Raw genomic sequence first — 17,818 nt, 5'->3', positions numbered from 1 at the left:
ATTGTGTGTGATTGATGAACAATAAACTAAAACTATGTCCCTTTTTCATACACAGGAAAATCTCAGCCAGGAGGAGGCTGTGGAAGGTGGCAGCCAGGAGGTTGCGGGGGAATGTGGCAGCCAGGAGGTGGTGGGGGAATGTGGCAGCCAGGAGGTGGAGGGGGTAAGTGTCAGCCAAGAGGTGGCCATGCCCAGTAGGAGCCTTACAGAATCTCAGGTCCCTCACCTCCATCTTCAAACCAAAAGGGCCAGGAAGGGGAGTAACGTGGAGGAGGCAGCGCTCAGGCTGTTTAGGGAGGCTAATGAGGCCCTCAAAGTTAACCCCACTCTCCAAGAGGCCTTTGCATGCATGACTGCATACAAAATGCAGCAAATGGAGGAGGGCCAATACCTCTTGTGTGAGGAAATTATGGTAATCACCCAAAATAAGGGGTTGAGGAGCCAACTCACACCCAAAACACACCTGTGTGAGTTGGACCATCCTCTTCCTTCTCCTCCTCCACCTCCTGCCACACCTCCAACACCACAGCCTGGAAGGAAGCATGTAAGGAAGACAAAAAAAGTGATGGCCTGGGTTCAGTCTGGTCTGGCAAAAGATGCAGGCTGTATGACCACAACCTGGGGACATAGATGTCATCTGCTGCTGTTCCTGATCTCTTGGAGTCCTGGACCAGATTGCGATCACTATTATATGGACTCCTCAGGCCACCAATTTTGGCTGGCAAATAGTTGATGTGTGCCCTGGGGTACAAAGGCTTTGCCAATTTCAGCAGTTACTCCAGCTTTGCCTTCCTCTTTATTTTCTTATGACCCCCTAATAAATGGATATTTTTTTTCAGAAATACTTGTGTGTTTTACTTCAAAAAGGACAGTTAATTTGTGAGTAGGCAGGTACATTTAAAAAATACACTGTCAAATTAACAAGGGACATCAACCAACCTCCTTGAGATTAAAAAAATACAAGATAATAATGGTGTTGTGGTAACTTGACACACAAAATGAAAAAAAAAAATATAAGGGAGATCACTATAAAAAAAATAAATAAATAGTAGCTCTTGATAAAAATACAAAAAAAAAATTATAAACATTATTATGGAGATCTGACAAAAAAATAAAATAATATGATTCATGAGATCACGAGAAATAATAAAGAAATTAGGTTGTCAGAACTCTGTGTGAATATGCAGCAAAACAACTTCATTATTCTAGCATTATAAAGAAGAAGAGAATGCGCTGCATTAAACTATTTTAAAAATTGCAGCTTGACAAATGTGCTATCTCCATTACGAACACTAGTTTTACCAGACCGAGCGCTTCCGTCTCATAATTTATTCAGAGCATGCGTGGCACTTTGTGCATCAGAATTGTGTATATCACGATCGGAATTTACAAGAACGGATTTTGTTGTCGGTAAATTTGAGATCCAGATCTCAAATTTTGCGTGACAGAAATTCCGATGGAAAATGTCCCATGAAGCCTACACACGCTCGGAATTTCCGACAAAAAGCTCCCATCAAACATTTTCCGTCGGAAAATCTGACCGTGTGTATGGGGCATTACAGTGCTAAATTAGAAACTGTGTTGTACTTTCATCCTTTTCCTTTACAGGGCACTTCCATACCCTTGAGGGTATTTCCCTCAACTAGGGTCTAGCACTCTACCATCAACCTTTTCTTATTCTCTGTGTAACAAAAAAATCTTTTTAGTTTCAATTGACATGTGACATCATAGAATAGCATTTATAGCATAGGCTGAACGCATGAGGCTTACATCAGACAGTACTAATACATTATTACATGTAGGCAATATAATAAGTTATCAATTGGATGCTACTGTGATGTTCTAAACATGTATAACTTTCTTGTGCTTAAACTAAAATGGAGAATAATGAAAGAGCATAGGTTTCCTCTAAATAGTTTTAACTTGAAAAGAAATGAGCAAATAAGGCGATCAAAAAGAAAATAGTATTATTACACAGACTAACTAGTTCAGAATGTATAATGGTCATTGTCATTTTTTTACTTGTTTTGACCTTTATCATTTGGTTGGTACCACTTGGTCCAAGGTTGCCATCGGGAACTCATCCTAAGATAATTACCCTGGGCTGCTGCAAACATTAGCTCGTAGGTGGCATGTGTATGAGTTGTCTCCACTACTTCCTTCACTGAGGGTGGTTTTGTGTCCTTCCAATGTCTCATTATTACCAGTCTTGCACTAAGTAGAATGTGAGTTACCATGGTTCTTGTAGCTACTGGTATGTGGTCTATTCCCAAGGATAATATGACCATTACTGCAGAGAGGGGGACCTGTGTCCCTACTATATTTGAGATTATTCTACAAAATTTTGACCAGTAGGTACGTAACATTGGGCATGTCCATACTATGTGATCTAGTGTGCCTATACATCCGCAATTCCTCCAGCAAGTTGAGGAAGTACGGGGATCAAATTTTGATATACGGTAAGGTGTTAGATACTACCATAGTAGTATTTTGTGGGTGAGTTCCCATAGGTTGACACATTTGGTCGCAGCATATGTGATGCTCAGTGCTTTTTGCCATTGGTCTATGGTATAAGACGTATCTACTGTATGTCCCGTTCCCATGCTTTAATGGGTGTGGATTTTGTGAAATTGTTTTTATTGTTCAAGGTGTTGTAGAACAATGAGATACCCTTGATATTTGTGAGGGGGTTTGTAAAGTACAAGACCACTCTCCACAGAAGCATTGTGGAGATTTGGGGATTGCTGCAGGGGAAGTGGAGAATTTGAAGGTATCTATAGTGGTCGCGTTCCTCTATGCCATATTCCAGTTGTAAAGCTCTAAATGTTTTCAGTGTAGGGCCCACCATAAGGTCCTCCATTACTCTCACACCTTTGGATACCCAGTGTGAAACATGTAGGTCTGGAATGATCAAGGCTAAACTTGAAATGGTTAGTGGGAGGTGTTTTGTTGCATCGCCTAGATACTGCGTGGAGGGGAGGGTTCTCCATGCTTGTAGCGTACCTTATATCATGGGTAACAGAGTTAAGTTTGAAAGTGTGTGAAAATTGCTAACTAAGAGAAGGTCATGTAGGTTATAACCCAGGGCCTGTAGTTTCTCTAGTTTCAACCATCTGGAGCCATGTGTCTGAGGGAACTAAGACTTCACCTGTGATAGAATCGAAGCTGTGTGGTAGTCTTTAAGTAACACATGTCCCACTCCCCTGGAACTGCTTGATGTTATTAGCCTTTTAAAAGCACATCTAGCCCTTTTACCTTGCCACAGATACCTGTTTTTCAGGGATTGGGCGCTGAGGAAGAAGGAATGTGGGACTATGATTGGCAAGGCCCTGAACAAATAAAGCAATTGTGGTAGCACTATCATCTTGAACGCTGCCAGTTGTCCTGACCATGACAGCTCTACCTTTGCAATATCCTTAAGGTTCTTACTATGCTGGGTGATTGAGTATTTTTGAGTTTATAGAGAGAAGTTTTATTCCCATTTTGGGGGGTTTAATAAGCTAGTGCAGCATTTAGAGAATACATTCAGTGTTGTGCAGAGGCCTCCCTCTTGTGGCCACTTTGAATATGACGTGAAGTAAGTAGTATGTGTGGGGTGAAGATTTGCATTGTACTTACAATTTGTAATGAAGCTTGAGTGTTGGCAGGGTCGTGAGTTCGGCCATAGGGGGAAACAGGTATGGGCATCCACTGTGTAAAGTTTCCTTTCCTTCGTGAGAGTCCTGACATCGTCAGCTGTGTCCATAGGTGAAAACAGTAGCGAAAGATCATAGCAACAAAAAACTGAAAATAAAGTAAAACGAGATAATCATGCATCTGGTGCAAAAACAACATGTGTATGGGGTGCCCCTTAACAGTGATGGGTAGTGAAATATCTGAATGCAGTGGTTGCTGCTCAAGTTAGACTAGGGGTAAGTTCAAGCCCATAAGCCCTCCCGGAGCTCCTTCCTGGGATTAAAGTGAGCTGCGATTCTCATCCGGGTTTTATTGTGCGATTTGGCATTTTTATTTGTAACCCTTTTCCAGTCAGGTTCAAGCTGTCCAACGGGTCTGATAGAGTTCTGGTCCTCTATGCATCTTCCATTCTTCCAGGAGAGAAAGGCCTTTCTCCAGGGATTCTACTGTGTGCGTGCGTCCTTCCTTTGTAATGAAGAGTTTGATAGGATAGCCCCATCTATAGGTAATTTTGTGGTTTCTGAGTACTTCTGTAATAGTATTCAGATTTTTCCTCTTTTGCAAGGTGTATTGGGACAAGTCGGCATAGAACTGCAGATTTTGATATTGCGCGGGAATTTGTCACCATCATAAGTTGCTCTTTGGGATGATAGAAATGGAGACGCAAAATCATGTCTCCGGGTACTTGGTCGGATAGATGAGCTGGTTTTGGTAAATGGTGAATTCTGTCAATGTTGACATCTAAGTCAGAGAGGTCAGGTATGAGTGACTTAAACAGGGAAGATGCATAGGTGTGCAGGTCAGGTTGTTGTATAGTCTCGGGAACCCCCCTTATTTTCATATTATTCCTCCTGGACCTGTCCTTGATGTCTGCTAATTTTGCTTTAATCCATTTAGTGTCCCCCTCTCTTTCTTCATCACAGTCCACTAAGTCATTAATGGTGGCAGCATATTCCTCCATTTTTTGTTCAATGCGATCCACTCTGGATTCCACTGCTTTGTTGAATCTATGCATGCATTTGATCATATCAGCCTGCAGTGAGGTCCTGAGAGATAAAAGCATGTCTTTTAGGACAGTGTCCATAACAGGTTGATGTGAGGTAGGAAAGGATTCAATAGAATCAGGAAGCTCCCTTGTGTCATCCCCTGATTCAGTGACAGAGCTTGCTTCTGGGTTGTATCCCTCTCCATCCATCCTAAATTTTGCTTTGGTTGGGCTACTAGAGGCTGGGGCTGGAGGGTAGGATTGTGGGCTGTCAGGGGAGCTGCTATTAGGAGCCATCCCGCCCAATTCATGTGATTTGGGCTGTGTTTTAGGTGCAGGAGTAGATGCCGGTCCGGCGCCATTTTGCCTACCTCCATGCTGTTTAGGGATGAAGACGTCCGTTAGGTGTTGCAACTTCCTATCTTCCTTTTTCTTTCTGGGTATGATCCCAGGGTGTTCCAGAGCCAGATCGCCTGACAAAACAGGTAAAGTTGCATCCCGGAAGGTCGTTTTGTGCCGCTATATTCCTGTTTTTACCGGAGCTCCTGTGTCAGGCTTCCATCCGACTCTGTAGCAGGCTGCGCCCCTCCCAAAAAAATCTTTTTGAGGCACTAAGGACTTTCATGGTACCACAGAACTCACAGCACTAAATATAGTTCAAAATAATTTTTTACAAAAGTTTCTAAAAAATATCATCAATACATACTGTATATCAAACAATAAAAGAAGAAGGAAAATTATATTGAAAAATAGAGGAGAAATAACGTCTTCAAAGACTGGATGTCTTTACATAATACCCCACAAAATAGGAGTCTATGATAGATGTTTATCCAGCCTTCCTCTTGACAGGTTTTGCAGGGTAAACGCTTCCTTAGGAGTTTTTATAAGGAGTAATAATTTGCAGAAAATAAAACATAAATAATAATACACAAATTGGATACCAAATGTGTATAGATATATGTGTGCATATATACGCACGTAATAAAACTCACATATACATGCCCCTAGAAGGTACATACAAGTGGTCAGTTTACCATACAGAATGCATCATTCCATGCATCATGCAGAAAACTCACATGTCTAGTGGGAAAAAAGGGGGCGCAATACTCATTCAATAATTCACCCAGACCCATCAGCAAGATAATAGTTCCAAAATGGCAGCCCTCCGGCAATCGTGGGAGCCAGGTATGAACAGGGCTGGTGGACTATGTTTCCCACACTCAGCCATAGCCTGAGTACAAAAGCCTTTCTCCTGCCAGCAGCTGCAGTGTGGGAGTCCTACTCTATTCAGTAAGGCAGTGATCTCATTGCAATGGTCTGACCCCCTATTACAGTGATGGCGAACCTTGGCACCCCAGATGTTTTGGAACTACATTTCCAATGATGCTCATGCACTCTGCAGTGTGGTTGAGCATCATGGGAAATGTAGTTCCAAAACATCTGGGGTGCCAAGGTTTGCAATCACTGCCCTATTAAGCCAGACCTATATAGCTCTGCAATCAGCAAACGTCAGGCACCCTACCAATTAGAGAACTCTATCTCTGATTCACCAAGGGTGTGTCAGACTGTTTACAACAGATCATTGTTTCCCAAAAGAGAAATCCCACTTTATGGCTGTTGACAAAGGAGAGGGTTTTCTACTCAGGCTGTTGCTCATTTCTAAAGAAAACAGTAAACAGTACATCTGGAATGTACTAGTGGGTATAAACACATGTTTTGTGTTCATTTGAGCTTGGTTAAAGTTGTAGAAAATAATATATACAATATAATGCACTTTTTATTGCCAGCATTGCAAGAATTATCTCTGGGGCCTGTGTTGATGAAGTTTAGGCTTTCAGACTGTAGGAAACAAAATGGTGAAAGTGGGAAAGTGATATTCTACCCTACATAGAAAGTCTGGTATTCCCTAAGTGGGATAACATAGAAAGCCTAAGTGGGAGAATTGATTTTCAGGAGGCAGGTAGCATATCATATCAGTTTCAATAAATCTAACTAAAGTTTCACTACAAATAATAAGACTAAGATTAAATCTATCAACAACCTAAACTTACAGAAATAGTGCTTATACAAATTGAGAAGGACCCTGAATACTGGCAAAAGTTCCCAATTCATTATCTTTCAGTGGTTGCAAATATGTGATCAGCAATACCAGATTTTTCATATTCCAGGGAAAGGGGAATAGCAGACAAGAAATGCATGCCATAAGAAAACCAATGTCCTCTGATCACAGAGATGGGGGCTTATTTTGACATTTTTGCAATAGTGATTTATAAGTCAGAGGTTTTAATAATAGTCCAGCCTTAAGAATTTAACCAGCTTAAATTGTTTTCATGCAATTTGTTAGACAGTGTAATTTGTTTGGCTGTTTGTGCTGTGCAAAGCCATTCCATGTGTACCTTTCTTTAACCACTTATCCACTGGGCACTTAAACCCCTTTCCTAACCAGACCAATTTTCAGCTTTCGGTGCTCTCACATTTTGAATGACAGTTACTCAGTTGTGCAACATTGTACCCATATGAAATTTTTGTCCTTTTTTTCCCACACAAGTGGGGCTTTCTTTTGGTTGTATTTAATTACCGCTGTTTTTTAAAAAAATTTTTGCGCTATAAAGGAAAAGAAGACTGAAAATTCTTTAAAAAAATCAATTTTTCTCCATTTCTGTTACAAAATTTAGCAAATTAGTCATTTTTCTTCATACATTTTGGCCAAAATTTATACTGCTACATATCTTTGGTAAAAATAACCAAAATTGGTGTATATTATTTGGTCTTTGTGAAATTTAGAGTCCACAAGCTATGGTGCCAATCTCTGAAAATTGATCACACCTGACGTACTGATGGCCTATCTCATTTCTTGAGACCTTAACAAGCCAGGGAAGTACAAATACCCCCCAAATGATCCCTTTTTGGAAAGTAGATCTTCCAAGGTATTTAGTAAGAGGCATGGTGAGTTTTTTAAAGTCATATTTTTTTCCCACAATTCTTTGCAAAGTCAAGATTTTTTTTCTTTTTTTTTTTTCACAAAATTGTCACGTTAGCAGGTTATTTCTCACACACAGCATATGCATACCACAAATTACACCCCAAACACATTCTGCTACTCCTCCTGGGTACAGCGATACCATATGTGTGAGACTTTTACACAGCCTGGCCACATACAGAGGCGAAAATTCCGAACTTCAAGAATGCGGTGATGTACAACACATACGACGGGGCTATAAAAAGGAAGTTCAATAGCCAACGCTACCCCTTCTGCTTGATTCCAAGCATGCGTGGACTTTTGTGCATCGGAATTGTGTACACATGATCAGACTTTCCTTTGTTGTCAGAAAATTTGAGATCCTGCTCTCAAACATTTGTGTGCGGAAATTCCGACAGCAAATGTTCGATGGAGCATACACACGGTTGGACTTTCCTACAACAAGCTCACATCGAACATTTCCTGTCGTAAATTCCAATCGGGTGTACACGGCATTACACTTTTGAATGCCTGGAGCACCAGGACAATGGAAAAAAAAAAACACCCCAACGTATAATCTATGAGGCATATTGTGTCTTTTGAACATGTCACTTTTTTCTACAAGTTTTTGGAAAATGTGGAAAGAAAATGAAAACACATTTTTTTTTACACAAAGTTGTCCATGTATACAATATTTCTAACAATATTTCTAACACATAGCGTGTACATACCAAAAATTACACCCCAAAATAGATTCTCCTACTCCTCCTGAGTATGGCGATACCACATGTGGGAGACTTTTCCACAGCCAGGCCACATACAGAGGCCCAACATGCAGGGAGCACCATCAGGTGTTCTAGGGGCATACATTTCAAATCTAATTTGACTACCTATTACGCTTTTGTGAGGCACTGTAGTGGCATGGATAAGAACTGATGTGCCATGGATGAGCATGAATGGGGATGGATGAGCTGTGGATTGGGATGGCTGAGAATGGTTGAGCCATAAATGTGGATGGCTGAGTATGAATTGAATGACTGGGCATGAATGAGTATGGCTGGGTATGGCTGGGTATGACTGAGTATGGCTGGGTATGACTGAGTATGGCTGGGTATGACTGAGTATGGCTGAGTATGGCTGGGTACGGCTGAGTATGGCTGGGTACGGCTGAGTATGGCTGGGTACGGCTGAGTATGGCTGGGTACGGCTGAGTATGGCTGGGTACGGCTGGGTATGACTGAGTATGGTTGGGTATGGTTAAGTATGGATGGGGGTGGATGGATGGATGAGTATTGCTGAGTATGGATGGCTGAGCATGGATGGATGAGTATTGCTGAGTATGGATGGATGAATGAGTATTGCTGAGTATGGATGGCTGGATGAGTATGACAGAAGGATGGCTGAGCATGGATGGCTGGTTGGATGAGTATGACAGAGGAATGGCTGAGCATGGATGGATGGCTGGATGAGGCTGCAATGGGCACAGATCAGTGCTGTGGGCACTACAGATCCAGCCCACAGCACTGCTGCACCCCATCTCTCTCCTCTCCGCTCAGACTGTACCGATGGGAGAGGGGAGAGAGGAACCAGACATGACGCCGGTTTGTTTTGTTTACAAGTGATCACTCCATCATTTGTTGGAGCGATCATGTGGTAAAACGGCTGCTGTCAGCAGCCATTTACTGTGATCCGTGATGCACTGGGTCCTCTGGACCCGGCAGTGTGCGCGATTCTGGGAGGATGTCAATGTACGCCCTCCCAGAGTTATTGAGCCGCACTGTAGCCGTCATTCGGTTAAGTTTCAGCTATAAATTGAGGTGGTTGTCATTTTTGTTTAATTCCATATGCACAAATCAAAATGGTGGCTGAACCTGCCTGAAACAGGAGGTGCATTGTCTGCCAGAACCCCGCCAACAGAAGTACATAGCTTGAGTACATGGTAGCTATGTTTGCCATAGAGAGCAGAGCAATTTCTCCAGAAGTTATCACAGTGGAGAAGAGGGGTTAGGCTGGGTTCACACTGGTCCGACAAATGCTCCGACATTGGAAGCTCATGTCGCATGACGTGTTAAATTCAATTGTACATAGTGTGATGACTGCTCTTAAGACAATATGTAGGTATGCTTCCCCCCTAAGGGTGCTTCAGAAGTGAATAGATAGATAGAATGGGGTAATGGCGCTCCCTATACTTGATTAGGCGTGAGTAAGTATAAAAAGAAATAAACTGAGAATGATAAAAAGCCGATGTGCTGGCTCCACGGCGGAGGTGCCCCACCTAATTGCAGGTTATGTGTATAACCAGGTGTGCTATTACATATATAATCCCCTCACAAGGTGTGTGGTTATTATACTTGTGGTAGTGATAATATGTGGATAAACTAAAATGATACACTCATCAAGTGTAAAAATATACCATAAGTAAAATCCCTATAAATACCAAAACAATATAACTCATATATATATAAACGTATCAGTGTACAGTGTGATATACAGTGATGAATTAATAATAGACCTCCGTACCTATAATTTAAACAATAATACCATCATAAATAATAACAGTATGCCCATAGACCACCATGCAGTTGACCAATTAAGTAAATGGTATACAGCTACCAGGTTAAAAAGTCCATGAGCATAATAGGTGAACTAAGTTAAAAAAATTATTATTTTAAAGTGTTTATATAACAGTCCATAATTAGTGTATAAAGATGTCTTCAAAACGGTGAAAAAGAATTTTCAAAAAGGTGACTTGAGTGCTCTCAGTATCCTTGGTGACTTAGTGCTCCCCCTCAAGGGTCCCCACTCACCAGATCCAGTCACCCCAAAGGGGCACTGCGCATATGAATATGGCCTCTGTGATCTCCTTATCGGCATGGTCATTGGGGTTCCAAGGGTGATCCTCAGCGTTCATAAGGGAGTAGAGCATATTCTCCGCTGAGCAGGACCAGGCAGGACAGAACCCTCTATGCTATTCTTGGCTATGATGACAATTATAAGGTCTGTTCAGCTTACATACACTCAGTCAGCCAATCAGGGGAGAGCTCCAGGCTTGCTATAAGGACAATTTTCATACACCTATCCGGATACCTTGAGCAAATTTGGCAAGCATGCTGTGAGGCTGTTGGAACTCTTTGCAAGTGGAATTGGTCTAAGTGGTGAGTAAAAACCAGAGGGGGAACCTTGAGTAGAGAGTGAACAAGTCTTGCTTTTTGATCAAAATCAAGCAATCAAAAAGCAAGACTTGTTCACTCTCTACTCAAGGTATATGTAATAGCACACCTGGTTATACACATAACCTGCAATTAGGTGGGGCACCTCCGCCGTGGAGCCAGCACATTGGCTTTTTATTATTCTCAATTTATTTCGTGTTAAATTCAATGTTTCCCTATGGGAGCTGTCCTAAACCATCCTAACTGGTCCGCCACAAATCGTTCCGACTTTAGAAATGCTCCCTGTACTACTTTGGTCCGACTTTGATCCTACTTCAGCTCATTGACTATCATTGAAGTCGGATCAAAGTCGGATCGCCGTCTCGCATGATCCGTCTTCGGCATGCGACTTGTGCTCAGATGATCTTGAGGGGGAACTCCGCACCAAAGTTTAAATAAAAAATGGCATGGGTTCCCCCTCCAAGAGCATACCAGGCCCTTGGGTCTGGTATGGATCTTAAGGGGAACCCCCTACGCTGAAAAAATGGAATGGGGGTTCCCCCCACATCCATACCAGACCCTTACCCGAGCACGCAGCCTGGCCGGTCAGGAATGGGGGTGGGGACGAGCGAGCGCCCCCCCCCTCCTGAACCGTACCAGGCCGCATGCCCTCAACATTGGGGGGTGGGTGCTTTGGGGCAGGGGGCACCCTGCGGCCCCCCCGCTCCAAAGCACCTTGTCCCCATGTTGATGAGGACAAGGGCCCCTTCCCAACAACCCTGGCCGTTGGTTGTCGGGGTCTGCGGGCGGGGGGCTTATCGGAATCTGGGAGCCCCCCAGATCCCAGCCCCCCACCCTTTGTGAATGAGTATGGGGTACATCGTACCCCTACCCATTCACCTAGGGAAAAAAGTGTCAATGAAAAAAACACAGTACACAGGTTTTTAAAGTAATTTATTAGGCAGCTCTGCGGTTTTCTTCCGACTTTGGGGGTCCTCTTCCGACTTCGGGGGTCTCTCAGGCATGTCCTCCCGGTGTCCTAATCTTCTGCTGGCTCCTCCGTTATCTTCTGCAGCTCTTTTGCTGGCGGTGGCCCGGACTTCTGCCTTCTTGTCTTCTTCCCTCTTCTCTTCTTCCGATGTTGACACGATGCTCTCTCCAGCTAGAATGCTCTCTGAGCACTCCGCAATGGACTTATATAGGCGGTGACCCCGCCCCCTTATGAGGCCACAGTCCCAGGGCATGCTGGGACTGTACCGTCATAAGGGGGCGTGGTCATCAGGTGATGTTGACCACGCCCCCTTATGACGGCACAGTCCCAGCATGCCCCAGGACTGTGACCTCATAAGGGGGCGGGGTCACCACCTATATAAGTTCATTGCGGAGTGCTCAGAGAGCATTCCAGCTGGAGAGAGCATCGTGTCAACATCAGAAGAAGAGAAGAGGGAAGAAGACAAGAAGGCAGAAGGCAGAAGTCCAGGCCACCGCTAGCAAAAGAGCTGCAGAAGATAGCGGAGGAGCCGGCAGAAGATCAGGACACTGTGAGGAGACGCCTGAGAGACCCCCGAAGTCAGAAGAAGACCCCCTGAAGTTGGAAGAAGACCCCCCCGGAGCTGCCTAATAAATTACTTTAAAAACCTGTGTACTGTGTTTTTTAATTGACACTTTTTTCCCTAGGTGAATGGATAGGGGTACAATGTACCTATAAGAGCGGCGCTAAAATAGATGATCTTAAGATAGTGAGTCCGAGGTAAAGGGAGGAATGTTCCAGTCACCGGTAGAAATGCATGGATGTGGAAGCACACAACACCACGTGGTAAAGTATTCTGCTTACCAGAAAGCAAAAAAAACTAGGCGTTTAATTTAATCCACGGCTCATCCAGCATGTCGGCCTCCACAATACACCCTCAAGGATTGGAACAGCAATATCCAGATAACATTCACAACCGATATAACTTCTCCAGGGATTCACATCAATAATACAGGCTCTCAGCAAACCGATCAGCCATGCTCAATGAAAAAAACATAAGCTACCAATAGTGAAGCCTGGAACCTCTCCCACATGGAGTACCGTCTCAAGGACGTTGCCTGGGTTCTTAAACGGTAGCACACCTCCTTCCTGTCTGCAGCAACTGCTCCAACACCAACTCCTTTCCCACACCTTTGGGAAAGGGAAAGGAGTTGGTGTATTGAGGGTGAGGCTGTACTGTGGAGGCCGACATGCTGGATGAGCCGTGGATTAAATTACACGCCTAGTGTAATTTAGGAAGGAGCTGACAGCTGACATGCCTTCCATGATCCTCTGTAATGGGGGATCGTCTAAGTCTGGTAAGAAGTAACCCCTTCTTTACTGGTGGTGGACTATCATCTTTCGTCACACAACAGCTGAAGATTTTTTATGTGTGGACTATATACATTCATTTTTGCCTTTGCACGGGTGGACTATTCACAATTCATTGAGAAACTTTTTTGTTTTTTATTTGTTTTTCCAATGTAATATAATTTGGTCTTAGGTACCATTATTAGTGATCACAGCGATCTATACTGTATTTTCAATTATTCATCTCACCAAATTGGGTAGGGATATATCATATTATTAATATATTATTTAATAACTTTTATTATTATTTTTTATTTGCACGATTCAGGTGTTTTCTTTTTGATTTGCTATATGTGTGTCATATGTTTTTGAATTGCTGCTTGAGTATTTGCTCACATTTATTATTTTCATTCATCACGTATCTCTTAGCGCAGTTTTTTACTCTTTTTTCCCTTTCTTAAATAGCCCAATCATTGGCTGGATAGCTGCTGGGTCCCGCCCACCCTGGGTCCCGCCCACCCCGGGTCCCGCCCACCTCCAATATCACATTGAATTTGTCAGCTCCGCCCTCTCTCTCCATACAGTTTCAAACAGTTACACTATCGGCTGTAAAACCTGCCATTGCCATCCAGTGCCAGCTGCCAGTCCCATCTGCCAATGCCAATCAGTGCCTGCCAGTGCCACCTGCCAGTGCCACCTGCCAACCAGTGCCACCTACCAGTGCCATCCAGTGCCACCGGCCAGTGCCATCTGCCAATGCCAACCAGTGCCACCTGCCAACCAGTGCCACCTGCCAGTGCCAATCAGTGCCATCTGCCAGTGCCACCTGCCAGTGACATCTGCCAGTGCCATCCAGTGCCACCTGCCAGTGCCATCCAGTGCCACCTGCCAATCAGTGCCTGCCAGTGCCACCTGTCAGTGCCACCTGCCAGTGCCAGTGCCAATCAGTGCCATCCAGTACCATCTGCCAGTGCCAATTAGTGCCGTCCAGTGCCACCTGCCAGTGCCAATTACTGCCACCTGTCAATCAGTGCCAACCAGTGCCACTTGCCAGTGCCACCTGTCAGTGCCACCTGCCAGTGCCAATCAGTGCCACCTGCCAGTGCAACCCAGTGCCACTTGCCAGTGTCACCTGTCAGTGCCACCTGCCAGTGCCAATCAGTGCCTGCCAGTGCCACCTGTCAGTGCCACCTGCCAGTGCCATCTGCCAGTGCCATCTGCCAGTGCCAATTAGTGCCATCCAGTGCCACCTGCCAGTGCCAATTAGTGCCACCTGCCAGTGCCAATTCATGCCACCTACCAATCAGTGCCAACCAGTGCCACTTGCCAGTGCCAATCAGTGCCACCTGCCAGTGCCAACCAGTGCCACCTGTCAGTTCCACCTGCCAGTGCTAACCAGTGCCATCTGCCAGTGCCTGCCAGTGCCACCTGCCCAAAAAAAATCAGCCTAAAATATCAGCCACAAAAATTGGCATCATATATCGGCCATCGGCTGCCCTGATTTCTAAATATCGTCAACAGCCAGAGAAAAACCCATATCGGTTGACCTCTATAAGAAGGTGTTGAAGAGTGAAGACAGTTGCCCTGTGTAACGCAATGGTCGCTGCAGCTGCCTCCGCGGCAGCCGTGGACTTTTTTCTAGGTCTGCTGGCCTGGGGTTGCTCTCAGTCTGTTCTGACTTATCACAGATTGATACAGACATCCGTCCCTCCCTCCCTCAACCCCGGCCCGATCATCGGATTGGCTCTGACTGCCGCTCGGGCCTCTGCTCGACATCTCGGCTGTTCCGGAAAGTGATTGGCTGCCTCAGCCTGCCTATGTAACGTGATCTGGCCGGCATGGGTGCGTGCAGTGACCGAGAGAGAATATGCTGCAACTGCTATCGCATCACTGAAGAACCACAGATAACAGCACTGCTGTGCCACTGTGCCAGTTAGGAGGAGAATATATATATATTGCTTGGAAAGTTGGACAGCTGAGCTATTGCTGGAAAAATATATTTGTGTTGTGTGTTACAATATCTTCTTCACTTTGTATGGAAGTTACTTAGTCTCTCAGGCATACCAGTCCATGATGCCCATATAAATATAGCCTAGAGAATGTACATCTTTCTATATTACAATGTATTGCAATACATCTGTTGTGGCCATATTTTGATCTTGATGAAAACAACTTATATAGTATAGGCCGTTTTCATAAAGATCAAAATATTGCCACAACAGATGTATTGCAACACATTGCAAATAGAAAGATGTACATTCTCTAGGCTATATTTATATGGGCATGGAGTGAAGCTGAATTATCTCAAGAGCTATTTCACACTGCCATCTGGCTGAGTTATCGGTAAAGCGCCGCTAGTATTAGCGGCGCTTTACCATCATTTTAGCTGTGCTATTCGTCCACTAGCAGGGTGCTTTTAACCCCCACTAACGGTCAAAGAAAGGGTTAAATGCGACTGTGTATAGCCGCTGCTGAAGCGCCCCCCCCCCCCAAAAAGTTTTGTGGACGCCCATGCCTACATACCAGAAGCAACCATCATCCCTGTTGGATCATAAATGTTCCATTTGGGCAATTTTATATTTGTCTGTGTTATTGTTAGAGAGTGCCCCTCACTTACTGCCCGATGAAGGGTTGTCAGCAGGACAAGAAGTGAAGGGGGATCTTTGTAATAGAGCCCCAGATAACAGTGATAATACAAAAAGGGGTTTTAACTGTTCTCTGCTCTATCCAAAACTAGTTTGGCTGGCCATACACTTTAATTATCTCTCTCCTGACATGGAGAGCCAAACCTTATCAAACCTGTAGAGGCAGCATAGGTTCAATGTAGTAAAAATATAACACAACACAATAGTACATTTCCTTCTATTACACAATCAGGTCCCTATCAGTCTGTATCAGTTAGAATAATTTGAAAAGCATCAGAAACGTGAACATTTGAAAGCTTCCATTTGGATTATAAAGTGTTATTTGACCCTCAGTGACTTTTGACTGAAGAAACCACTGAAAGGTAAACAACCATCATAATCTTTGCATTTAAAAACAAGAAATTTGAAACATAGCTCTAAATTTAATCAATGCAATTGATTACTGAGAAATATGTTTCTAAGAAAAGATAACCTGGCTTTTTTTTCATTGAATGTACTGGGACTGCAGCCAAACTACAAAGTTAGGTCAGGTCAATATTCTGTGAAATGTATCTCTCAGAGTGATTAATTACTCAGCAGTATGGAAAGTCTCCTGGTACACCCATTTTTTAAGGTATACACTAGTGTATGTAGCTGTCTTTAGTGGCAGCATGGCTGGAATAATGTTCATTAAAAAGTAACTCTATTAGCAGTTTAGCTAACAAATAAAACATACCTAAAATCGCATATGTTAAACAGAAAAAATGTTATAAGCTGTCTAAAGATAAAACAAAGATTACATTTATGCAGGCTATAAATGCCTCTGATGGTGTCTTTAAGGGGTAAACTAAAACTTGCTGATGCACTAATTCAAGGTTAAGAACAGGTATGCAGTGTTCATGTAGTGTTCATTTATGTCAGAACTGACACCTGTCAAAATACTTTTCTGGATTGATTTTAGAAAGAAAAAACATTGCAGTAAAACAATACATACAGCAGCAGGTACTCTGGTCTGTAATATGACTTAAAACAAAGGTTCCTTATTTTAGTATTAAAAAATAACTTCAGCTAGGTGCGCATGCGCGGAGCTCGCAAAATGGCCGCGATTGCCTAGAGCTCCGCTCCCTCATAGAACGACGGCGCCCATCACGCCTTCCTCAGCGCACTGACGGCCCCCAAAACAAGGGGAGACACTATACAGGGCCCCGGCTACACCCCCATATGACAGGGGCACAGGTTAAACGCAGCCAGTGGCCACAATTGCTGGAAGCAGAAACGGCCGGGACATCCAAGATGGCCGCCGCAACACAGGCAAAGCCACAGACACAGGATCACAGCTTCTCCAGTCAGGCAGACTACAGGTCAGAGCAGCTCCACTACCCCCTGCACCTCACACCAGGAAGGCAAACGGGATACCCACCTATCCTCACCCCCTCACCAGCCTCCACTGAATCCCCCATAGACCGCCCTCTGAAGGACTTCTCTCTGTCTCCCAAGGATTCTCACACAGGGCACACAGGTTACTCTCCTCAGGATTACCAGGCCAATGATCAGGCCCTTCAAATGGATGCCCTCTTCCTCAGATTCTCTGATCTACTGGATAAGGGATTAGCACAAACGGCAGCTAAAATCACAGGAGATCTCAAGACTGATTTTATCAATCTAGGAGCCCGGATCGACACGATCGAACACAAAGTTGAAGAAACTATAGCTATCACTAACCAAAACTCCCAGCACATATGTACCGTGCAAGACCAACTCGACATAGCCATGGCACGTATTGACGAACTCGAGAATAGGTCCAGACGATACAATATCAGAATCCGTGGCTTACCTGAAATGATTCAAAATATACCTGAAGCAGTACAAGACCTAATTAAACAGCTGATCCCCTCCATCCCATCTCACCGCTTGGAGCTGGACAGGGCCCACAGAGCCCTGGGGCCCCCCAGAAAAGATGGTACCCCAAGAGATGTTATTGCCAAACCCCATCACTACACAGTGAAGGAGGAAGTGATGAGACAGGCCAGAACCGCTCACACAGTCATGTGCATGGGTCACCAAGTGCAGATTTTCGCGGATCTCTCACCCTACACGATCCAGAGG

The sequence above is a fragment of the Aquarana catesbeiana genome, linkage group LG02, assembly GCF_042186555.1.
Source record: "Aquarana catesbeiana isolate 2022-GZ linkage group LG02, ASM4218655v1, whole genome shotgun sequence".
NCBI lineage: Eukaryota > Metazoa > Chordata > Amphibia > Anura > Ranidae > Aquarana > Aquarana catesbeiana.
The sequence above is the reverse complement of the archived record's forward strand: the minus strand, read 5'-3'. Positions refer to the sequence as shown.